The sequence below is a fragment of the Procambarus clarkii genome, chromosome 16, assembly GCF_040958095.1.
Source record: "Procambarus clarkii isolate CNS0578487 chromosome 16, FALCON_Pclarkii_2.0, whole genome shotgun sequence".
NCBI classification, from domain to species: domain Eukaryota; kingdom Metazoa; phylum Arthropoda; class Malacostraca; order Decapoda; family Cambaridae; genus Procambarus; species Procambarus clarkii.
This window is the reverse complement of record NC_091165.1, coordinates 8,021,314-8,047,990: the sequence shown is the minus strand read 5'-3', so window position 1 is coordinate 8,047,990 and position 26,677 is coordinate 8,021,314. Positions and strand designations below refer to the sequence as shown.

The 26,677-nt window shown below is 41.4% G+C and overlaps 1 protein-coding gene across 2 annotated transcripts in view; it reads left to right on the top strand.

Annotated features, from left to right (window-relative positions):
• The window catches only part of LOC123750254 (uncharacterized), a 609,457-nt gene that overhangs the window by 486,534 nt on the left and 96,246 nt on the right, over positions 1-26,677 (top strand). The window contains exon 1 of one of the 2 annotated variants that reach the window (XM_069325731.1): positions 5,709-5,827. The exons of the other annotated variant lie outside the window; for it this stretch is intronic. The gene's annotated coding sequence lies outside the window, so the exon portion shown is untranslated. Of the gene's footprint in view, positions 1-5,708; positions 5,828-26,677 lie in introns of those variants that run through there. 2 annotated transcript variants of the gene reach the window in all.

Below are 26,677 nucleotides of genomic sequence, written 5' to 3'. Positions count from 1 at the left end.
GCACCATGGAGGTGAAGGACCGATGAAACATCGGGAACGAACTTACCCGCTATCTTGCGGATACGTTTCCAGATCTGTGGCAGTGGAGTTTCGGACGTGATGGTGGAGACATAAGATGCTCAACATTCACGTTTTGCTGTACAGATGGCCCTACGTGCTACCGCACTTGCTTTCCGAAAGAAAAGAAAAGAATTGGCCGTCTGCCGACGGCAGTCCCTCTTCCAGGCCGCACGCTTACAGAGGACAGCCCGAGCACAGTCTGCATTCCACCAGGGAACGCACTTCCGTGGACCCTGAGAGGAAGAGCGAGGAATAGAGCCAAGAGAAAGATCAAGACAAGAAAGGGTGCGAGTCCGAGAGTCCAAATGAGTGGCCTCACCAGAATTCAGAAGAGACAAGGAAGAAGAGAGGATAAACGGCTCAAGAAGGCGACCTCGGGTATTCGTCAGAACATCACCCCAAAGAGAATGACGACAATTGAAATCACCCAGCAGGAGCACAGGCTCCGGCAAGGAGTCCAGTAGGTGTTTCAGATCAGGAAGAGAAAGCGGGACACTCAGGGGGTAGATAAATGGAACAAACTGTGTACCATTTCCCCACAAAGCAGATTAATAAAGAGGCAAAGGAAAAAGTAAGGGAACAAAGGGAACATCAGTGCGAATCAAGAGAGCAGAAGAATTAGGAGCCCCAGCAATAGCTGGGGGGGGAAGTAAAGAAAGGAATAGCCACGAAAGCGACCAGGACGAGCACCAAGCATCGGCTCCTGGAGACAGACACAAAGGGGCGAAAACCGCAAAATCAGAAGTTGGAGTTCGAGGAAATTGGCGTAATAACCTCGAACATTCCATTGAAGAATAGACATCGACGAGAAGAGAAAGGACAACAACAGAGAACAAGAAAGAAACAAAGTCGAAAAAGCAACAAAACACGTTAAAGAACATCAGGGTCGGGACCAGGGTCAGCAAAGTCAGGGTAAGGGGGCATGGGTAAACTGAGCAAAGACGGAGGGAAGGAAGCGGGAGAACAGACCAGAGATGGGCGGGCGGGGTCAAGAGAAGAAGGAGGAAGAGGAGGAGACAACGGAGAGGAGCCATCAAGGACAGCAGCAGGAAGAGGGAGAGTAGAAAGAGGGGAGCGCACCTCAGCAAGGGCAGCAACCGAGAGGGAAGCGGAGGCCAAAGAAACCTCCATAGCAGAAACAGGGGGCGCAACCACTGAAATGGGAGGGGAAGGAGCAATAGAGCCAGTAGTAGGGGCCGAGGAAGAAAGCGAACCCTTCTTACCCGCCGGGGAGGAGGAAGGAGAGGAGCCAGGCTTACGCTTCTGACTTAAAGAGACTGGCGTTCCAGCAACTACGTACCGGGCAACGGATTCCAGCGTCTCAATGGGAGAAGCTGAACGAGAGCACACACGACGGCCGTTAGGAGAGCAATGAACATCAGCCAGCACCACCAGGCGGTGGGGAGAGTCAATAGATGGAGGAGAAGGATGGGAAGGAGGATCGGAGGAAGACGAGGAAGAAGACACAGGAGACATGACAGACCGGGTAGAAAGAAGGGGAACCCAAGACAGAGAACCAGGAGGGGGACCCTTCGGGACAGAACTCAAAGGAACACAGGAGGGGGCAGTGGGCGTATCAGGGTCCAAGGCCCGGAAACAGTTGTGAGTCCGAGAAAGGAGGGAAGGACGAGGAGAGGAAGAGCGCAACACGCGAGCATAAGAGACGTTAGCATAAGGCAGGAGCCGGTGAACCTGGCGCCTCACCTCAGGAAAAAATAAACGCTCCCGGTGCTTCAAGTTGAGGACGGCTGCCTGAAGCTTGTAATGGATACAGGCACGGGAGAAGGTAGGATGGGTCTCACCGTAGTTGAGGCAGCGAGCCTGGGGAGAAGTGCACTCCGACTTAGAGTGACCTTCGCCCCCACACAAAGGACAGAGAGAGAGACAGTCCCAGAGCAGCGGAGGGCACCATGCCCAAACCTCCAGCACTTGTTACATAGCCGAAGAGAAGGAATATACTCCTGGACAGAGCACCTGGCACCAGCAAGAATGACAGAGGATGGAAGGGTCCTACCATCAAAGGTGACCTTCACAACCCGAAGGGGCTGACGGCGACGACCACGAGGGGGACGAGTAAACGAGTCTACCTGGAGGACAGAATGGCCTTGGGTATCAAAGATATGCCGAATGTCATCGTGGCAGTCCTGTAGACTCCGAACACCGGTCGCAACATGGGACGGGAGGAGAATAGTGCCAACACTGGCACTACACTGGCGTTCTTGAGACCCGAACAGGGGTCTCGCCAAGGCAGGATAAGGCAGCCAAGAGGGAAGCTGCATCCTGAGAAGGAGCAGCAATGACACATGTACCGAGATGAGTGGGGTTGAAGGTAACAGACGCATCCACGGAATCAACAAGATGCCGATGAAGAGAGAAATCGTCATGAGGCGCAGAATCAAGAGGGAGGCGATCACCTGGGATCGAACCCAGGACCACAGGATCACAAGTCCAGCGTGCTGTCCGCTCGGCTCCTCCTCCTCCAGGGGGGAGAAAAACGAAACATAAGGAAAAGGAAAAGTGATCCGGCACAATTAGAGAAGACAGCAGCAGGAGCGCAAGGCCACAAAAGGACAGAGGACCATCCCACGGAGTATCACACTCCGGCAGCCGTCCACTAAGCCCCCCTCACGACGCCAACGGGCCGGATGGGGAGGGAGGAATAACACAAAAGATTATATGGACACATTGATTTTTAAGGGAGTGCTTGATTGCATTTTGGCATGAAAGACAAGATGAAAGTTTGATATCTTTTTACAATAGGAAATATATGAATATTCTTGTGCTTTGTATTTCAGCCCAAAGCAGTGAAAAGGGCAATAGGTTGTGAGCTGAAAATTGAGCAGCAGCCTAATACGGTTATAGCTTGGAGACCTAAGAGAATGTTGGAGTTTTATGAGTTGGTAGCGGCCTAGGAGGACGCATTGTAATATTATCATTTTGTATATACCCATGAATATGTTTTTATATATTAAATGTTTTACATGTTAGCTGGGTTTTGCTCTTGTCCTGGTGAGGCTTCCTTGGGGGAAGGAGGGAGGGAGGGGGGAAAGAAAGTAAGAGAGACAGAGAGAGAGAGAAAGAGAGAGAGAGGAGGGGGAGAGAGAGAAGCAGAAGAGAAGAGGAGAGAAAGAAGGAGAGAGAGAGAGAGTAGAAGAGAATAGTGAGAGAGGAGAAAGATAAAATGGAGTGAGAGAGATACTGGAGAGAGGGAAAGAGAGAAAGACAGAGACAGAGACAGAGAGAGACAGAGACAGAGACAGAGACAGAAACAGAGACAGAGACAGAGACAGAGACAGAGAAAGACAGACAGACAGACAGAGAGAGAGAGAGAGAGAGAGAGAGAGAGAGAGAGAGAGAGAGAGAGAGAGAGAGAGAGACAGAGACAGAGAGAGAGAGAGAGAGACAGACAGACAGAGACAGAGAGAGAGACAGAGACAGAGAGACAGAGACAGAGACAGAGAGAGTGTTCCTTCCTATGATGGAATTCCTCATCCTGTTGCCTGATTTTGTGAAAGAATGCGGTTATGCTTCCCCCTTTGAATTCACTAAAACAAAAACCACTATAAAATTGTTCAACACGAACTTCGTCCACACTAACTAAATTGTTCTCTAGGGAGACTAGCACATGTGTAGGGTGGGGCCAAATAGGTCTTGAAGCGGGAAGGGTCAGGGGTGCAGTGTCAATTTTAATGTTGCAGGAACTCTGGTGTGACTGACAAAAGCGTGTTATTTCCTATCCTTCTTCTATATGTCTCACGATTAAGTATTTCGTGTTTGTTCTCACTAATTATAATAAAATATAACTATCATACATATAAAAAACATCAATCATGTATTTATCAATTTAAGACGTTAAAACACTTAGTGCTCACAAAATACAACCAGTGAGAAATTTCACAATAGTTTCACAAAGAGTCAGACGTGAGATGTTTTCGGAGGTTTATAGTAACTCTTGTCCTGGTTTCATCTGCCGATCTGTGGTACCGCAGCCATGATATGGCATATGGCTCAGGATTCCACTGAACTAGAGGAGGTCCAAGTAGATAGCAAACATAAGTGCTGATACATGATTTATGTGAAGTCTTGAGCGTGTTGTTTTTATTATAAGGTACATGTGACTAAATCCCCTCTCACACTCAGCAGTACTTGTAAGAAATAACTTGTGAACAGCTCAGTAATGGGTGTTGATCTTGGGGAATGCGGTGTCCGTGATCCTCCACATAGTACCACAAGGCATTTAGTGCAGAGTAAGAAGAAAGCTTAAACCTCTTACAGAGAGATAACATTTCAGCATCGCTGTAATTAGGTGGTATTTCATCAGGCCAGTAGTCTTTTTCAAGGACCGACATTTAACTTAGTTGTGATTTATATATACTTTGAGGTTCACAAGTTTGAGAGCCTTTTATGGATGTTGTCTTGGACATACGGTACTGAAAATTGGTCACAACACTAGTAATAAACTGCTGATAATTAATGGAGACATTTTCTTGTTGCTTGTTATGATAATTTCTCCAAACTTCCCCTTTACAATTGCTTTTTGAGTTTCCTAAGTGCTAGTGCATGGTTTCTCTTTAAGTCCATACAATGACCTTAAGCTCAGTTGAATCAGTTTGTCTGCATATACAATCGAAGTAGTGTGTTTCTGTAAACACACTGACAGTAAACTAAGTTCGCGCAACGTGTCATACATTAGAGCTAAATCCAATAGAAACTGTTCTGGTTAGCTTTTTAAACAGACCTTCGAAGGTTTTTCTGTAACTTCCAAATCTTGTTTCATATTTCACTGCTTTTCAAAATAAAAACAACCTGCTTCATCATTTTTGCACACTGCTGAAACTGTTCGAAACGGGCTGGCCACAAACCTGGTGCTCAGAACACGGCTTATTTTGCAAATCTGTTGTTCATGGTGAGAGGCACATTCAGATTGTTCCTTTTGATTTACAGGTGATCTACTGTAAACTGAATACTATTTGTCCATAAATGCTTGAAAATGATTAATTCCATTATCTTCTCTCGCCGAATAACCTACTGTAAGTTCTAATTTGTGATTAAGACAGTTCCAGATTATTATATCAGGGTAATGTTCCTTGAGAATTGTTGCAACGTCAGATTTGACTACAAGCATGAATAACATTTGCCCCATCACTAGAAAATGCTACAAGGTTCTGTTTCATTTATAATTCATGAAACGTTTTCCGGTAATGGAGACAGCTCAATACATGCCTAGCAATAGTTGCTGCTTTCTGATCAGGTCAATTAGATCTAAGAACATGAAATGGGGATTACCTTCCTTTATCACTTTCAAATTTCAAGTAAACTATCAAGGTTGTTTTAATGCTCAGGTTTGTTGATTCATCAATGAGAACATAAATTTTGTCATTTATCTGCTTGATATGTTGGTAAATTCATTTGTTTTATATTAATCGTTATGTTATTAATTATCTCTATGGCACTAGCCAATGCCAACACCATTTAGCTTTTGCAGTTCCAGTAAGTGAAAGTGATCAGACTACAAAGAAATATAATAACATAAGAAATTATTAGTGAAGCAATACTAATATTTTCCTGCCACGATCAGACATCACCGACAAGCCATCATCTCCCTTTTCCCTCTTCCTCTCTCTTTCCTCATTCCATTATCCACTTGCAGAGGTGCTGGAGCGGCGCTCCAGTGAGCACCAGCAGCACTGCACCAATTGGAAGGGCTGTATTTTCTACGGCGATCATACAGCCCGTCCTCGTAAGGTTTCCCAACGTCAAGGAAACAGTGAGTTTAAAGTGATATTTCCTAACCTACCAGAGGACCCAGAACAGGAAATGGGACAGTACGTCACTTTCGCTGCCGCTTCCAATTTCTAGTACGAAAATTTTTGGCCTTATGTAACACATACGATCGAAATGCGACGTTCTTTGTAAGAGAACTGATTGGATCATAACAGTACCTCACCCTCCTAAATCAAAAGTAATTTTGCAGGAAGACTCTAGAGAGGCGCTAGGCGACAACATTTTCCTTGCCATTAATAAGTTTAATATCCAGGTCATACTCCTGCAACAACAAGGCCCACCTCGTCAGACTTTGATTCTAGTACCGTACAATGTGCAAGAACGAGAGAGGATTGTGGTCTGTGTACACCTGGACGGTGTACACCTCCACCTGTCATGTATACAATGAAGTGTTTCAATGCTAACACCAGGTAATCCAAGGTACTCGAGTTTAGCTTTCCCGAGCTCTCTCTTGGCTAGCTTTCCTGTAAGGTTGAACTTCTCCTGTCGCTAGAACAATTCTCCCAGACCCCCGACGTTTTCCTCCCACGTGTCAACATATACGATGATGGCATCTAAGTACACTGCACAGCTGTCTGCTCCTCTTAGCAACTTATTCATCATATGCTAAATGATTCTGCCCCTACTTTTCAATCCGAATGGTAACAGTTAGTACTGAAGGATGGCATCTGCAGTCGAAAACGCAGATCCTCTTAGCTTGTTCTGTCAACCCTATCTGATAGTATCCTTTTAGCATGTCTATTTTCGAAATAAACCTTGCATTTCCCACTTGATTTATACATTCATTTATCTTAGGAATGGGGAGAGCTAGTCACAGTGATGGTATTCACTTTTCGATAATCGGTGCAGAACTGATATGATCCATCTGCCTTCTTCACCAAAAAGCATGAAGAGCTCCATACACTGTTGCTGACCTCAGTCACGCCATTCTCCACCATGTACGCTACCTCTTGTTTCACAATTTCCCTCTTTTTAGTATTGACCCTATAGGGATGTTGTTTCACAGGCAACGAATTTTTCACGTCGATATCGTGCACCAGTCTTATGTTGCCGAGGAACATCTGTGAATTGGCTGGAATTCACTCGACCTAGAGCCACCAACTCTTCCTCTTGCTGTTTTGTAAGGTGCCCAGGTTTCCCCCCTTGATGTTTTCCAAACTCTCTGAGTTAGATATATGAGCCCCATCAGCCCCCCTCTAACTTCTCTTCCTCTACAACCATCACTTGACAGGCATCACAGGCATCATCAGTTGTGACCATGACCACACGCTCCTCTTAGCTATAAAATAGTTTTAGAAGTTTACGTGGTATACTTGAGTTTTTCTTTGCTTCTCAGGCATCTTCACTGCGTAGTTTACTCTTCCTACTTTGTCTTCGACAGTGTAGGGGCCGCAGAAACGTGAAGTCGTCACGCCCCCGTTGCTTTGTATGAAAACTAGTATCTGCTCCTTTGTATTAAATTCTCTCATGGTGATATTTTTGTTATATGTCTGTCAGACCCTCATAATATTCTTATGAGTGACACAAGGCACCATCCTGGGACCTCTCCTATTTATTATATATATCAATGATTTGCCAAATGTATCCTTCTTAAGTAGTATCCTTCTTATTGAAGTATCCTTCTTAAACCTATACTATTTGCTGACGATTCTTGGGATGGACGGTAGAGCGACGGCCTTGCTTCATGCAGATCGGAGTTCAATTCCCGACTGTCCATGTGGTTGGGCACAGTTCTTTCCTTCGTCCTATCCTAAATCCTTATCCCAATCCCTTTCAAGAGCTATATAGTCGTCATGGTTAGGCACTTTCTCCTGATTGTTCCTTTCCTTCCTTTCTACTTTAATCTACTCAGACACAACCTCACACACAATAAATAATGGTGTAAATAACGAATTAAAAAAAGTTCACTCATGGATGTCAACCAACAATCTCACACTAAACAAAAAATACCTACTACATTTTATTTGGTAGCAAATCATCAAACAAAATTCAACTTAAAATAGGCAATGTTAGCATCGGCAGTGAAAACGACAGATTCCTTGATCTTTACACAGACAAGAGACTCAACTTCAGCACTCACATACAACACACAACCAAAAAGGCTAAAAAAAAATCTGTTGGAGTACTCTCTAAAATCTGATATTATGCTCCCCAATCTGCTCTCCTCCCTTTATACTATTCGCTAATCTATCCCTATCATACATGCGGAATCTGTCCATTGTGTTCAAATACTGACAATTACCTCAAGCCTATCATCACCAAACAAAAATCTGCTACTAGAATAATAACAAACTGTTTTCTGATAACGCATAGCCCCTCTGTTTAAATTCCTAAACATGCTAAACATACACTCACTCCACACATTCTCTTGTGCTATTTACATGTACAAAACCTTGATCCTAAATCCAAATCCTGATCTGAAACTCTTACTTGACAGATGTAATAGAACGCAAGATCACCAAACCAGAAATAAATATATCTTTGATATCCCCAGAGTCAAACTAAATCTGTGCAAACACTCTATGTAAATAAAGGAACCTAGTCTATTGAACACACTCCCTAACGAATTAAAAAGCTGTCCAACCTATGTCTCAATCAACAGTAAAACCCAAAAGTACTCAATTTCATCCTCATAGTTTCCTATCTAGTGCTTCAAACTCGCACTGTATTTTGTGCTACCCACTCCCCCAATATTTGTTTCTATGTCAAGCATAGAAACTGAAACTGTACATACCAGTTGTGTTGCTCCTGGCAGTATGGGTTCGAGTCACTCCTGGGGTGTGAGTTTTCAGTTGTATATAGTCCTGGGGACCATTCAGGCTTGTTTGCATTTGTGTTCCTCACGTGTGCCCCAAAGAATGAGGTGATTTGATAAAATGCTATGCCAAAGATTACCATCCGAGTGCCGGCGGGGAAGTGGTTCAAATAGCTTCGGCTATCACTTCCTTATGTCCGGTCGTGATGGTCAAGCGGATTAATGCATCCATGTACATACCAGTTGCGTTGCTCCTGGCAGTATGGGTTCGAGTCACTTCTGGGGTGTGAGTTTTCAGTTGTATATAGTCCTGGGGACCATTCAGGCTTGTTTGCATTTGTGTTCCTCACGTGTGCCCCAAAGAATGAGGTGATTTGATAAAATGCTATGCCCAAGATTACCATCCGAGTGCCGGCGGGGAAGTGGTTCAAATAGCTTCGGCTATCACTTCCTTATGTCCGGTCGTTATGGTCAAGCGGATTAAGGCGTCCCTGTACATACCAGTTGTGTTGCTCCTGGCAGTATGGGTTCGAGTCACTTCTGGGGTGTGAGTTTTCAGTTGTATATAGTCCTGGGGACCATTCAGGCTTGTTTGCATTTGTGTTTCTCACGTGTGCCCCAAAGAATGAGGTGATTTGATAAAATGCTATGCCCAAGATTACCATCCGAGTGCCGGCGGGGAAGTGGTTCAAATAGCTTCGGCTATCACTTCCTTATGTCCGGTCGTGATGGTCAAGCGGATTAAGGCGTCCCTGTACATACCAGTTGCGTTGCTCCTGGCAGTATGGGTTCGAGTCACTTCTGGGGTGTGAGTTTTCAGTTGTATATAGTCCTGGGGACCATTCAGGCTTGTTTGCATTTGTGCTCCTCACGTGTGCCCCAAAGAATGAGGTGATTTGATAAAATTCTATGCCTAAGATTACCATCCGAGTGCCGGCGGGGAAGTGGTTCAAATAGCTTCGGCTATCACTTCCTTATGTCCGGTCGTGATGGTCAAGCGGATTAAGGCGTCCCTGTACATACCAGTTGCGTTGCTCCTGGCAGTATGGGTTCGAGTCACTTCTGGGGTGTGAGTTTTCAGTTGTATATAGTCCTGGGGACCATTCAGGCTTGTTTGCATTTGTGTTCCTCACGTGTGCCCCAAAGAATGAGGTGATTTGATAAAATGCTATGCCCAAGATTACCATCCGAGTGCCGGCAGGGAAGTGGTTCAAATAGCTTCGGCTATCACTTCCTTATGTCCGGTCGTGATGGTCAAGCGGATTAAGGCGTCCCTGTACATACCAGTTGCGTTGCTCCTGGCAGTATGGGTTCGAGTCACTTCTGGGGTGTGAGTTTTCAGTTGTATATAGTCCTGGGGACCATTCAGGCTTGTTTGCATTTGTGTTCCTCACGTGTGCCCCAAAGAATGAGGTGATTTGATAAAATTCTATGCCCAAGATTACCATCCGAGTGCCGGCGGGGAAGTGGTTCAAATAGCTTCGGCTGTCACTTCCTTATGTCCGGTCGTGATGGTCAAGCGGATTAAGGCATCCCTGTACATACCAGTTGCGTTGCTCCTGGGAGTATGGGTTCGAGTCACTTCTGGGGTGTGAGTTTTCAGTTGTATATAGTCCTGGGGACCATTCAGGCTTGTTTGCATTTGTGTTTCTCACGTGTGCCCCAAAGAATGAGGTGATTTGATAAAATGCTATGTCCAAGATTACCATCCGAGTGCCGGCGGGGAAGTGGTTCAAATAGCTTCGGCTATCACTTCCTTATGTCCGGTCGTGATGGTCAAGCGGATTAAGGCGTCCCTGTACATACCAGTTGCGTTGCTCCTGGGAGTATGGGTTCGAGTCACTTCTGGGGTGTGAGTTTTCAGTTATATGTATATATATATATATATATATGTCGTACCTAGTAGCCAGAACGCACTTATCAGCCTACAATGCAAGGCCCGATTTGCCTAATAAGCCAAGTTTTCATGAATTAATATGTTTTCTCTAGTTTTTTTCTTACGAAATGATAAAGCTACCCATTTCATTATGTATGATGTCAATTTTTTTTTAATGGAGTTAAAATTAACGTAGATATATGACCGAACCTAACCAACCCTACCTAACCTAACCTAACCTATCTTCATAGGTTAGGTTCGGTTAGGTAGCAGAAAAAGTTAGGTTAGGTTAGGTTAGGTAGGTTAGGTAGTCGAAAAAACATTAATTCATGAAAACTTCGCTTATTAGGCAAATCGGACCTTGAATAGTAGGCTGATAAGTACGTTCTGGCTATTAGGTACGACATATATATATATATATATATATATATATATATATATATATATATATATATATATATGTCGTACCTAGTAGCCAGAACACACTTCTCAGCCTACTATGCAAGGCCCGATTCGCGTAATAAGCCAAGTTTTCCTGAATTAATATATTTTCTCTAATTTTTTTCTTATGAAATGATAAAGCTACCCATTTCATTATGTATGAGGTAAATTTTTTTTTATTGGAGCTAAAATTAACGTAGATATATGGCCGAACCTAACCAACCCTACCTAACCTACCCTAACCTATCTTAATAGGTTAGGTTAGGTTAGGTTAGGTGGCAGAAAAAGTTAGGTTAGGTTAGGTTAGGTAGGTTAGGTAGTCGAAAAACAATTAATTCATGAAAACTTGGCTTATTAGGCAAATCAGGCCTTGCATAGTAGGCTGAGAAGTGCGTTCTGGCAACTAGGTACGACATATATATATATATATATATATATATATATATATATATATATATATTAGTATATTTTGGTAGCAGTCTTTCCTGTAGACATATATTATTAAATATGACCGAAAAAGTAAGATTAATAATTCTAACACGAATTTTTTCAATCTTTCGTACATTACGCTTCACTGTTGGAGGTAAATCAAAAATCACTTCTCCAAAATTCATTTTTATTTCTAGTCTGACGCGACACGGGCGCGTTTCGTAAAACTTATTACATTTTCAAAGACTTCACAAATACACAACTGATTAGAACTTGCGTTTCTCTGATTTTATATCTACATTTGAGTGAGGTGGGAAGGGTGATGTGGCATTAACACAAGACAGAACAATAGGGGATATTAATAGGGTATTAAAAGTATCAACACAAGACAGAACAGAAACAATGGGTATTGAATAGAAGTGTTTGTAGAAAGCCTATTGGTCCATATTTCTTGATGCTTCTATATTGGAGCGGAGTCTTGAGGTGGGTAGAATATAGTTGTGCAATAATTGGCTGTTGATTGCTGGTGTTGACTTCTTGATGTGTAGTGCCTCGCAAACGTCAAGCGAGGCACTTCGATAGATACAGCGATAGCATGACGTTTGCGAGGCACTACACATCAAGAAGTCAACACCAGCAATCAACAGCCAATTATTGCACAACTATATTCTACCCACCTCAAGACTCCGCTCCAATATAGAAGCATCAAGAAATATGGACCAATAGGCTTTCTACAAACACTTCTATTCAATACCCATTGTTTCTGTTCTGTCTTGTGTTGATACTTTTAATACCCTATTAATATCCCCTATTGTTCTGTCTTGTGTTAATGCCACATCACCCTTCCCACCTCACTCAAATGTAGATATAAAATCAGAGAAACGCAAGTTCTAATCAGTTGTGTATTTGTGAAGTCTTTGAAAATGTAATAAGTTTTACGAAACGCGCCCGTGTCGCGTCAGACTAGAAATAAAAATGAATTTTGGAGAAGTGATTTTTGATTTACCTCCAACAGTGAAGCGTAATGTACGAAAGATTGAGAAAATTCGTGTTAGAATTATTAATCTTACTTTTTCGGTCATATTTAATAATATATATATATATATATATATATATATATATATATATATATATATATATATATATATATATATATATATATATATATATATATATATATATATATATATATATGTCGTACCTAATAGCCAGAACGCACTTCTCAGCCTACTATTCAAGGCCCGATTTGCCTAATAAGCCAAGTTTTCATGAATTAATGTTTTTTCGTCTACCTAACCTACCTAACCTAACCTAACCTAGCTTTTTTTGGCTACCTAACCTAACCTTACCTATAAATATAGGTTAGGTTAGGTTAGGTAGGGTTGGTTAGGTTCGGTCATATATCTACTTTAATTTTAACTCCAATAAAAAAAAATTTACCTCATACATAGAGAAAAGGGTTGCTTTATCATTTCATAAGAAAAAAATTATAGTAAATATATTAATTCAGGAAAACTTGGCTTATTAGGCAAATCGGGCCTTGAATAGTAGGCTGAGAAGTGAGTTCTGGCTACTAGGTACGACATATATATATATATATATATATATATATATATATATATATATATATATATATATATATATATATATATATATATATATATATACATGTGTGTAAATCTCAAAAATAAACACGTGATTAAAACTGTGACAGTGTCAGACCACGGAGGAAAATTGAAACAGAAATTTCCTTTAAGTACTTTCGCATACATTAATACATCTGAAGATTAATATGTCTTCAGAAGGAGTTTTTTTTACAGGTCGAGTACTGGACATAAATAGGCAGGAGAGAATTATGGAGTGAGGTGAGGTACAATACGTGGACACTGCAGAGGGCCTATTGGCCCATCCGATGCAGCTCCTATTCATAACCACACACAGGCCCACACATGAATAATCATAGCATAAGATAGTAAATATTTACAATGAATTAGTGAGACAAATGTGTTCCAATGATCCTACTCAAATCGCCCTTTAATTGATCTATTAAAAATGGATCTAAGTTATATAAACCGCTGCTAATGTTTAAATTACTTTCTTTTGTGATCTGTATCAAATGCAGATTCAACTATATTTCTGTTATAGGTGCTTTTACAATACTTTGTTGAAGAAGCCATCTCTCAATCAATCTGGTGAGCTTCTTCTGACAGATGAACAAACAAAGCATTAGACAATTGGCCATGTCTTACAGAGTATTTATGTTGCGAAATTCTACATTTCAAATCTTTAGATGTTTGCCCAACATAGAACTTATTACAGTCTTTACAAGGTATTTCATAAATGACACAATTATCACTACGAGGGCTGTTCCTAACTAATAGCTTACCAACAGTATTTTTGTAGCTAAACAATACATGTATATTAAAAAGTTTCAAGGCCTTGACAATATTCTCAAACCCAGAGAAATATGGTAAACATAACACATTCTTTCACTGCATATATTATTATAATATGTACGACGTGCTTTGCTACGGCAAACTTCCAAAACACTCAGTGGGTAACAAAGCTTGAGACCAATTGAATCAATATTCTTAAACTCTTCATCTAAGAATTCTGGACTCACAACTCGAAGAGCTCTTAGATACATTGAAGAAAAAATTGACTTTTTCACATTGTATCTATGCCCTGAAAAATAATGAACATAAGATAAATTATTCGTAGGTTTTGTGTAGACACTAAACTTTAGTGAAAAATCTTCCCTATGGATAAGTACATCTAGGAATGGCAAACATTTATCAATTTCAGTCTCCATAGTAAATTATATAGAGGTGACTTGATCATTAAGTTTGGCTACAAATTCGTCTGTGTTTACATCTGAAGGCCTTATACACATAAAATATCATCAACATATCTAAACCATGGAATGATTCCAGGGAATATTTTTGAAACAAATTTCTTTTCGAAGAATTCCATGTACAAGTTTGAAAGCAATGGCGATAATGGATTCCTCATTGCCATTCCAAAAGTCTGTAAATAATACTCATTATTAGAGGTAAATTTACATTCTTTAATGCACAACTTAACAAGATTGACAATAATATCAGCAGAAAGACGTAAAACATGGCTCATTAGTTCACGAGCAAGATAATCAAGAATATCATCAACCGGTACCTTTGTAAACAAGGAACAAACGTCAAAACTGATTAACTTTACATCAGGAGTGACAGGAACACTATTCAATTTGTTAATTAATTCAAGAGAATTTGTCAAATGAGAAGAGGAAATAGTTCCTAACAATGGGGACAAGATTTTGGTAAGCCATTTAGAAAGCTTGTAAGAAATGGATCCCACAGAACTGATGATAGGCCTCATGGGATTGTTAGGTTTATGCGTCTTGACAAGTCCATATAGATATGGTAATGAAGGAGATGAGGTAGTAAATTGATTAGGAAGATCTTTATGTTTACTTAACAATTTCCTCAAGCTGCTATTGAAGAACTTAATGATGTCCTCAAGAGGATTTTTCCTGAGTTTAGTGCTTGTTGAAGAATCTAGGAGGAGATCATTCATTTTCGAAATATATTCCTCCTTGTTTAGTATAACAACAGTGATGGATTTATCCAGCACTGTTGCTACTTTGTTATATGAATGGAGGAGTTTGCTCTTAACTCCTGTAAGCTTCGTCTGAACCTTTCAGGAAAATTGTTTGTTTGAGGCGTCAACATTGAACCATAAACAATACCTTTAACCAGGTTTAGGTATTGTGGAGAGAGTTTTGTTTTTCAAGCTGTAACAATGAACTAGCAATCTGAACTGTGTAATTACTATATGAGTTCCGGAACACTTGATGATATATTGGACTTGTACCCAAGATTAACAATGTAATGAATCAATTATACAACGTATGTATGTGATGTAACTATATAACCTGAGCTTGTAAAAGTACCTTCATCACCTTCAGTGATTAAGTGCTTAATTGCACACTAGTTTCTCTATCAGCTATCTCACCCTGTCAGAGCAAAAGAGACAAATGTATGTGAATGCATGTGTGTGTGTATATGTATGTATACATGTATGTATATATGTATGTGTATGTATATATATATGTGTGTGTATGTATATGTGTATAAAGTATATATGAAAGCTAATCAGAATTACATTTCACCTTTGTAAATGCACATTAATTACACTATGTAAAAGACACATCGAACACTTTATGTAGGGCATACGTAAATCTGTGTATCTATGTATTTACGTATGTAGGTAGTATGTAGGTTACATTTTCAAAGCACCGAATCACCTTCTGTGGTTGATTGTTCAATAAACCCTTGAACTATATGTTTAACACATCTCTAACCCTGTCCATGGAGGACAGAAGAAAATGTATATATATATGCTAGTTAGCATTGTAAATGTGTGGCCACGTCTGTGGTAGAAAATAATAATAATAAAAAAATAATCTTAACTGCAGAAGGTTGATTTGAAATGGCAAATGACATACCATAACCCAAAGCAGTAACCACATTTTCACATATCGTCTTGGATGACAAATTCAACACGTTCTTGGATTGGCTTTCTTTGTTCAATCACTATTTTTAATCAGGCTTTCTAACTTGCGCTTTAGAATTTTCTGTAACTGATTAATTTTTCTGCGTAAGTCACTATATATTTCATCCATCAGAAGATTTTTCCAGTCCAAAGGTATTGCGTGATGAAAGTTTCTTTTTGCTGTATCCAGGCTTTTGAAAACAAAACGTTCACTTGATTTTGTAACATCAATGTGTTTTTTTTTCAAAATGGTAGCACAGAAATCACTGAACGGTTCATCACCTAATTTGAAGAGACGGGCAGGTAGCAGAGACTTGGGTACAACTTGCTCACCAAGACATTGTTTCAGAAATTTGAGGCGGGTGCGGGTGCAGTGTGCTTTCACTAGTAAAGTAGCGAAGGTGGTCACGAAGGAAGCAGTCTGAGGGAACAGCATAGCGAAAGAGTGCGTGGTTCTCATTATGTGTGTATATTACGAAAATAAACACGTGATTAAAAATGTGACAGTGTCAGACCACGGAGGAAAATTGAAACAGGAATTTCCTTAAGCACTTCCGAAGATGTATTAATACATCTTCAGAAGGAGTGGTTTTACAGGTCGAGTACTGGACATAAATAGGCAGGAGAAAAGAGGGGAGTGAGGTGAGGTACAATAAGTGGACACAAATATGAGCCGCACAAAAACTGCAGAGGGCCTATTGGCCCATCCGATGCAGCTCCTATTCATAACCACAAACAGGCCCACACATGGATAATCATAGCATAAGATAGTAAATATTTACAATGAATTAGTGAGACAAATGTGTTCCAATGATCCTACTCAGCTCGCCCTTTAATTGACCTATTAAAAATGGATCTAAGTTATATAAACCGCTGCTAATGTTTAAATTACTTTCTTTTGTAATCTTTATCAAAGCAGATTCAATTATATTTCTGTTATAGGTGCTTTTACAATTCGTCATTGAAGAAGCCATCTCCCAATCAATCTGGTGAGCTTCTTCTGACAGATGAACAAACAAAGCATTAGACAATTGGCCATGTCTTACAGAGTATTTATGTTGCGAAATTCTACATTTCAAATCTTTAGATGTTTGCCCAACATAGAACTTATTACAGTCTTTACAAGGTATTTCATAAATGACACAATTATCACTACGAGGGCTGTTCCTAACTAATAGCTTACCAACAGTATTTTTGTAGCTAAACAATACATGTATATTAAAAGGTTTCAAGGCCTTGACAATATTCTCAAACCCAGAGAAATATGGTAAACATAACACATTCTTTGGGGGAATTCTTTCACTGCATATATTAGCATAATATGTACGACGTGCTTTGCTACGGCAAACTTCCAAAAAACTCAGTTAGTAACAAAGCTTGAGACCAATCGAATCAATATTCTTAAACTCTTCATCTAAGAATTCTGGACTCACAACTCGAAGAGCTCTTAAATACATCGAAGAAAAAATTGACTTTTTCACATTGTATCTATGCCCTGAAAAAATAATGAACATAAGATAAATTATTCGTAGGTTTTCTGTAGACACTAAACTTTAGTGAAAAATCTTCCCAATCAATAAGTACATCTAGGAATGGCAAACATTTATCAATTTCAGTCTCAATAGTAAATTTTTAAGAGGTGACTTGGTCATTAAGTTTGGCTACAAATTCGTCTGTGATTACATCTGAAGGCCATATACACAAAATATCATCAACAAATCTAAACCATGGAATGATTCCAGGGAATATTTTTGAAACAAATTTCTTTTCGAAGAATTCCATGTACAAGTTTGAAAGCAATGGCGATAATAATGAGTATTATTTACAGACTTTTGGAATAGCAATGGGGAATCCTTTATCGCCATTGCTTTCAAACTTGTACATGGAATTCTTCGAAAAGAAATTTGTTTAAAAAATATCCCCTGGAATCTATATAAATGGTATATATAAATGGTTATATATACATATATATATATATATATATATATATATATATATATATATATATATATATATATATATATATATATATATATATATATATATATATATATATTGTGACGGTAAAGCGTTGGTGTTCGGCTATTTCAAAAGCTAGGGGCAGGGCCTCGTCACATAATAAAAAAAAAGAGAAAAGTTGGTCCTTTCGTCTGTGGTAAGGTAATGGGAAGACACACAAAACACAAGTATATAAACAATGAAATTTTAATTACTCTAGAAAAACAATGCATGAATAAAGGTAATCACATACAAATAGGCAAGACAAGTCAACAAACAAAATAATATGAATAATCACTGGCAAATGAAAAGTTACGTTAAGACAAGTAAGTTACAGTGATAGCAAAATAAAATATAAGTGGTGCTGGAATACTGGCTTCGAGCTGCCACCTCCCTTAGTACACGAAAGCCAAGGCTTAGTCTACTAGCGAGAGATGTCAACTGCATGGAGCACTGAGATATTCTAACGAGACTGGCGCACTGCAGCCCAGACGTCGACTTGTGGTGGTGGCGGAGGGCAGGGGCGACGAGTCACCAGCCAATCAGCGACAGGCAGGCAGAGGATGAGCAGTTAGCTGGTTACGGCGGTGGTAGCAGGTGTCACGGTGTGCTGTGTATGATTTGCTGTCTGGGCAAAACGTTTGGCGATACTTGGTGAACGTATTTTGTATATAGTCTCTTGTATATTGACGTACTTATGTAGGGAAGAGCAGGCTCAATCTCTCTTGAAAGAGATTATCGTCACAACTCTCCCCCGAAGCCTGCTGTTCTGGAAGAAGTTACGTCTTCATGTGGTGGAGTAATAGGTGGAGTTGCTTCTACTTCATAAACTCTGGAGAGGGCGTCGGCTATGATGTTGTCAGACCCCTGGTATAGCGGATCTCCAGGTTGAATTTCTGCAGTTATCAAGCCCATCGTAGAAGACGTTGAGTGTAGAAGTGGGCTTGCTGCAGGAAGTGTAGGGTGTTGTGGTCCGTGTTGATGGTAGACCGAGCACTTTTCAGGTATGGAGCAAAGTGCTGTAGATTCAGGACGATGAAGAGTAGCTCCTTGCCGATTGTTCCGTAGTTCCTTGTAGCTGTGGTCGCTGACAGGTGTATTCTCCTCACCTCGTTGCTGTACTAGGTCACCCCCGATGCCGGTACCACTGGCGGCGACATGGAGGATGAAGGGCTTGGTGATATTTGACGAGGTGAGAGTAGAATTAGAATATGGCAAAGGAGCACTATTATGGTCCTGAAAATGGTTATGAAGATCAGTTAGGATTTCCGAATTGGAAAGCGCTGGCTCAGTGTCAGTGCTTTCGGGAGGAGAAGCAGGGAAGGTCTCACTGTGGATGTATGGCCCTTTAAAGGAAGAGTAATTAGTCATGACAGTGGGAGGAGTACCGTTATATAGCTTCAGGAGGTTGACGTGGAACAACTGGGTCTTCCGCCACCTATCTGGAGTCTCTAGAACGTAGTTATGGTTGTTTCTGCACTCCTTGATGCGGTAGGGTCCTGAAAACCTGTTTTGTAAAGGAGAACCTGGGATAGGGAAATAAGCAAGTACGAAGTCTCCCGGCTTAAATTTCCTTACTTTGCTGGTCTGGTCGTAATGAGTCTTCATCCTCTCCTGTGCTTTCAATAGATTATCTTGGGCAAAACTGCGGACCCTCTCTAGAATGTGTTGTAGGTTTTGAAGAAACTGGGGCACATTCTGATGCTCACTGAAGGCGGCATCACGTAGAGAGTCTTTGAAAGCCTTTAGAACAGTACGGCACTTACGTCCGTAGAGCATCTCATAAGGAGATACTCCTAGGGACTCATTGGGAAGACTTCTATAGATACACATTATAAGGTCGATTTGCTTATCCCAATCCTTAGAGGTTTCATTACAAAACTTCTTCAGGAGTGCTTTAATAGTCTGATGACTACGCTCAAGAGAACCCTGTGAAGCAGGATGATAGGGGCTGGACAATACCTGTTTGATGTTGAACTCCTCCAGTGTCCTCTTGAAGAGATCACTGGTGAAGTTGGTGCCACAGTCGCTCTGAACCTCCCTTGGAAATCCATACTGGGTGAAGATCTTCAATAAGTGTTTCACAACCGTAGCAGCCGTAATGTTCTTTACTGGAACTGCTATGGGGAATCTGGTGGTAGGACACAGGATGGTTAAGATATAGGCGTTACCTGAACTGGTCCGAGGTAAAGGACCGACACAGTCTATAATAAGTCTGTGGAAAGGTTCCGCAGGCCCCTGTATGGGAGTCAGTGGTGCTCTGGGAATAGAGATGTTCGGTTTACCTGCCATCTGACATGTATGACACTGTTTGACGTACTGTTTGACGCTATTTACCATACCTGGCCAGTAGTAGTCTTGACGGATTCCATGGTAAGTCTTGTTAAATCCGTAGTGGGAGAGTGCTCCGTGGGCCAGGTGTAGAATAGTGGGCCGCAGGCTGGCAGGAATCACTAGTTGTTCGACGTTGGCCCAATCGTCCTCCTTCTTCAGTTTACTGGGTCTATATCTGCGGTAGAGCAACTCGTTCTCTAGGAAGAACCCAGGAATACTGTCGGGTTGAGTCTCAGCCTGGAAAAATAATGGTGTCAAGGTAAGATCTTCCCTCTGTAACTTACGGAACTCCAACTTGGTCAGATTCGGGGGTAGTTTCTGAGGGTCTTGAGGGACAGCGGTAGCAGTAGAGTCAGCTGGCTGTGGTCGTGCAGCTTGTGCACGGGTGGTCACTAAAACCGGAGGAGAAACTTCATCACTCTCTTGAACCTTTGCTGGAACATACTCAAAAATGGGATTATCCATCACAGAGGTACACACCTGGGGTTTGTCCATGACGATCAGGTTGGTCGGTTGCAGGTCTTCTGCCAAGTCGTTGCCCAGGAGAAGTTGCACTCCAGGCATGGGAAAAGGCTTTTCCCTGATGGCGACTTGGACTTCTCCGCTCACGAAGGGACAATCCAGGTGGACTCTGGCGAAAGGATAAGGAGTGGTAGCAGTGAGGTCAGTGATGAAGACAGTTTCTCCGGTGTAGGCGATGTTGGGCACAGCCGACTTCAAAATAATCGATTGAAGAGCCGCTGTGTCCCTCAAGATCTTCAATTTGAAACGTCCCTCCGGATTTGAACCGTTGGCAGAGACAGTTCCAGGATACAGGTGTTTACTGAAAAGAGAAAGATCATTAACATGAACACCAACATTCATCACAGGCTTACCGGACTTAGGAGGAGTCTGTTTGGGTTTTGGCGATTCGGTGTTTCCTTTGTATTGAGACTTACCACATTTATCTATGGTATGTCCATAGAGTCTACAATACTTACAGTACAATTGCGAGCCAGCTTGATCGGTACTCACTTTCTCGTAACTGTACCACGACTTCTTACTGGAAGATGGTTCTGGTGTCAGCCGGTGGATGAGGCTGTAAGTGTCAGCCGACTTAGCACACTTTAGGTAGTCGGTTTCTTCTTTATCTGCTAAATATAGACGGACAGGAGGCGGCACACGCCTCAAGAATTCTTCAACTAGCATGAAGTTGACGAGTTCTGCAAAGGTAGAGACATGTGCTGCTTCCAGCCATTTCATAAAATATCTCCTTTTGGTATTAGCAAATTCGAGAAAGGTAGTGGTACTTGCCTTCAGGTGGTCACGGAATTTCCTTCGATAACTTTCGGTGGAGAGAAGGTAGGCGTCCAACACTGCTTGTTTCACAGTCTGGTAGTCATTCTCAGACGCTAAAGTACTGAGTGTAACTGCAGCTCTACCTGTAAGATGTACTCTGAGACGGGTTGCCCATTGGTCGGCAGGCCAACTAAGTTGATTAGCAAGGGTTTCAAAGGTGGTGAAAAACACATCAACTTCTGTCTCTACGAATGGTGCCATTAACTTACTTGCATGTGATATATTAAAACTGACGGGAAGATTGGCGGTAGCTTGCTAGCGTTGAGCGAGGTGTGAAGTTTCCAACGCGAATTCTCGTTGACGACATTCCATAGTCAGGGTTGCTTGTTGTTTGTCATGTTCGTGTTGCATCTCCAATTGGCGTTGTTTTGTTTCAAGCTGTATTCGTTCCCGCTCACGGAGTATTGCAATTTCACGTTCTTGTTCTTCCTTTCTTTTGGCAGCTGCTTCCCTTTGTTGCTCGAGGGCTTCTCTTTGCCTGGCAGCTGCTTCCCTTTGCTGCTCGCGTTCGATCTTGGCCAGCTCTAGTTTGAGTTTCATTGTTGCCAAATCTTACCTTCCTCTAAGAGATGACCCAGTAACAGGTTATGTATTTCATTTTTGTTGGCTTGGTAGGGAACTTCTAGTTGATACTCATGTGCAAGAGTTTGTAATTCAGTCCTCTTGGCATGACTTAAAGTCCCTATTGCACCTGCTGGATCTGCACGGAAAGCTTGGAAACGAAACATGGTGAAATTAGCAAATAAATGCACAACGAATATACTGTTGTGATATGGTGAATGTCAGAAACAGGACAACGTGGCAACTGGTACCTATCCTGTGGAATCTTTAACAATTAATGTTAATATCAAGATGATAAATGATTAATAAATCAAGGTCGCAGGAAATCTTGTACCTGGTACTCATGTAAGAGGATAAGGGCAAGAAATTCCTACTAAACAAGCGAAACTGAGTTTCTAAAACAAATGAAACAGTTAATTGCCTCAAAAGTAAAATTGGTAGTCCAAGAATGTAGGCATACCTTGCCGAGTCTCTATAGGACATAAGCAAGTTTTCCCACTGAAATTAATATGATACTTACAGAATTAGCGAACTTTTCTGCTCTGAAAAAGAAGGCTAATTCCCTACCAATGTAAATATCATCATCTCTGACCGACGTGTAGGGGTGCGAGGTGTCAACTGGTGACGAGAACTGCTGCTGAGGTCCCAATTCAGTAACTAAAGTTCGTGCTAGAGGAACTATGGCCCTCTTTATCCTCCTACTGTCAGATTGCAGAAGATTAGGTGCACTTGACCCGGGGACAGACCACAGTACCAGGGTACCAATATGATGATCTGCCGAAAATATGAGAAATATCCTAGGGACAAAAGATGGTAAACACGAGTAATAACACGGAGGGAGAGATGACCAATTAAGAGAATGACTGAGGCCTACAGTCACCACGTAATCCAAAGTTGTCTCACCCTCACCATATGCTACTCTCCGAATGCACAATACACACAGCACCATATAAAAATAAAATTGAATATGAAAAATAATGAAAAGCTACGTTACCAAAGCCAAATACGCTTACCATAACTTTACTACTTGGCACCAGTACCTGAGTGAAGCTCCTAGGACAGGCCCCCACGTTATGTGACGGTAAAGCGTTGGTGTTCGGCTGTTTCAAAAGCTAGGGGCAGGGCCTCGTCACATAATCAAAAAAAAGAGAAAAGTTGGTCCTTTCGTCTGTGGTAAGGTAATGGGAAGACACACAAAACACAAGTATATAATCAATGAAATTTTAATTACTCTAGAAAAACAAGACATGAATAAAGGTAATCACATAAAAATAGGCAAGATAAGTCAACAAACAAAATAACATGAATAATCACTGGCAAATGAAAAGTTACGTTAAGACAAGTAAGTTACAGTGATAGCAAAATAAAATATAAGTGGTGCTGGAATACTGGCTTCGAGCTGCCACCTCCCTTAGTACACGAAAGCCAAGGCTTAGTCTACTAGTGATATATATATATATATATATATATATATATATATATATATATATATATATATATATATATATATATATATATATATAAGTTCGCTTTTCACATCATCCACCTCACCCAAATGTAGATAAAAACCTCGAAGATGTGTAAGCTCTATTCAGTTTCAGTTGTGTGTTTGTAAACTAAAGTCTTTGAAAATGTAATAAGTTTTACGAAACGCACTCAAGTGTCGCGCCAGACTAGAAATAAAAATGAATTTTGGAGAATTGATCTTTGAATTACCATCAACAGTGAAAAGAAACATAAGAAAGATAGAGAAAATTCGTGTTAGAATTATTAATCTTACTTTTTCGGTCATATTTAATAATATATATATATATATATATATATATATATATATATATATATATATATATATATATATATATATATATATATGTATGTATATGCTACAGTTTACAGAGAATATTCACATATATATAACAATATAACAATCAGCGTTCGAAGACCTATACACACACACACACACACACACATACACACACACACACACACACACACACACACACATACACACACACACACACACACACACATATATGTATGTGTATATATATATATATATATATATATATATATATATATATATATATATATATATATATATATATATATAGGGGGTACCACCACTGGTGCAATTATAGGTACCCACAGCCTCATAGAAGGGAACACAGAGCATTCAGGGAAAAACTTGCCATTTAACTCTGAATACGAAAGAGTGTTCGCTTCTCCTACCACCCCCCTTTTTTTTATTATGATGTACACTTTATTATGCAAGGTTATACAGTTACATATCTGATTTTATACAAAAAATGAACCTTAAGAGGACACAAGAAAAAGTTCGCTTCCTAGAGGCTGTAGATTTCCTCGAACTCCTCCGACGTCGGGCAGGAACCGAGGATGCAGCGGGCATTCCCCCTCTGGATCGCGACACTGAGGCGCTGAAAGAGAAAACTTGCTGCTCTAGGGTCTCTTGTGGTGTCAATGAGCTTGGAACCAAGATCCTTAAGAAACCTTCTTGCACTCTCACCCCATGGGCCTAGGGTCTCAGACCCTATTGGAACGAAGTTGTACCGTTGATCTAATTGCCTGTACTTGACTGACTTTTGTTTTTCTCTGTGCGTTGCTGCGGCTCCTGCTGTGCAGGCAGAGAGGGTGATGTATGTGGTTGCCAGGGTGGATACGCAAGTATAGTCCCATGCTAACTGCCTGCCACCCTTCCACGGACGCAGTGTGATTCCGTCTTGTCGGCCGGCAAAGCTAACAGAGTCACGGTTCAGTAGGTTGCGGGGCTCTCTCTCCGCTGGACACTGAGCAGAGGCAAGGCTTCTTTTAATGATGTTGTTGACTTCGTCTACTGTGCCAACCAACAGATTTTCCACCGTGCAGGCCATGCAATCCATATTCGTCAGCATCTGCCTCGCAGCAAATACACCAGTGAACAGTGTGGATATATATATATATATATATATATATATATATATATATATATATATATATATATATGTATATATATATCAATCTATAAAAGTTTCTGAGGGTACCACCTCTGGTGCCAATGTGGGGACCCATAACCACGGAAAAGAAAATAAAAAGTATTCAGAGGAGACCTTGTGGTTTCTCACTGAACACTAATATTATCTTCTCCTACCACCCCCATTCTTTTGTATGTACACATATATATTTGTTTTATTTGAACTTTGTTACAAAAAGGAGTTACATTTAGGGTACAAAGATGGTTATCATAGGTTGTCAAGTTCCTTCAGCTCCTCAGATGGCGGGCAGGAACCCTGAATGCAGTGCGCATTTTCCCTCTGTATCGTAATGCTGAGGCGCTGGAAAAGAAAGCTGGCAGCTTTAGAGTCCCTTGATGTTTCAATGAGCCTAGAACCCAGTTCCTTCAAAAAACTGGTATCACTTTTACCCCAGGCGCCGAGTGTCTCAGATGCAATAGGGACAAAATTGTAGTGGTAATCCAGTTCTCTGTACTTACAGGATTTGGCTGTTTCCTTGTGGGTGGCAGCGCCACCTGGTTGTGCAACACTGAGGTTAATGTAGGTGTTAGCCAGGGTTGATACGCACGTGTAGTCCCATACCAACTGCTTGCCATTCTTCCAGGGGTTCACTGTGATACCATCTGGGCGACCAATAAGAGCATCAGAGTTACGGGGAGTTAGGTAACGGGGCTCTCTTTCAGCTGGGCATCCAGCTGTGGTGAGGCTCCTCTTGATGATGTCGTTAACTTCACTGTGCCTCAAGTGCTATCCCCCTGTGCTTCGGCAGAGTAGGCCATGATGGCCGTACCTGTCAGCCACCACCTCGCCGCAAATACACCTATATCTGGTGTGGATTGGGGCAGCAAGGAGGAGGGCCACAGCAATTCAGAGGGTGTGTGGTGTGAGACGCGTGCCAGTTGCCAACATTGGGGTTGCTAACAGGAAATCCCCTGCATGTGAGGCTGCTACTGATGGGAGGCGAGCAATGTCGTGTTGTGTTGTTACAGCACCCAGGCACTCTGCAGCAACTTGGTCTACAATGGGATATCCCAGCTGGATTGCTTGTGGGCTCTCGGGGATGGTGGTAGAGGTGATGGGCCTGCACGAGAGGCCCACTCTGTGGCACAACGTGTAAAATTGGGATCATGTACACCTGCCAGCTGATGTAAGTGGGCAGGGAGAATTTTCTTCACATGGTCGTCGGATGCCGATGAGGAGGACAGGAAGGCTGGAACAGCGATTTGCGTTACTGTTCGAACTCCGAGGCCCCCAAGTTTTCCGGGAAGAGAGGCTTATTTCCACTGTAGGTCATCAAGGGAGAGGTTAAGGGCTTTTTCTAGCATTGATTTCAGTAACCGGTCATACTCAACTAGTTTTTGGCTACTGTAAGATGGTGAACACCTCAGAAAGTAGGTTAACCTGGGGAGGGACAGACATCTGGTGATGAGGTAGAGTGCATCATGAGCATCAATATCCTCATTCCTCCCATCCATCCTCTTAAGGTCGGCGATTTTCTTATCAAGGACCTCATCGATGGCTTTCAACCCCAGGGAGCTCCTAGGA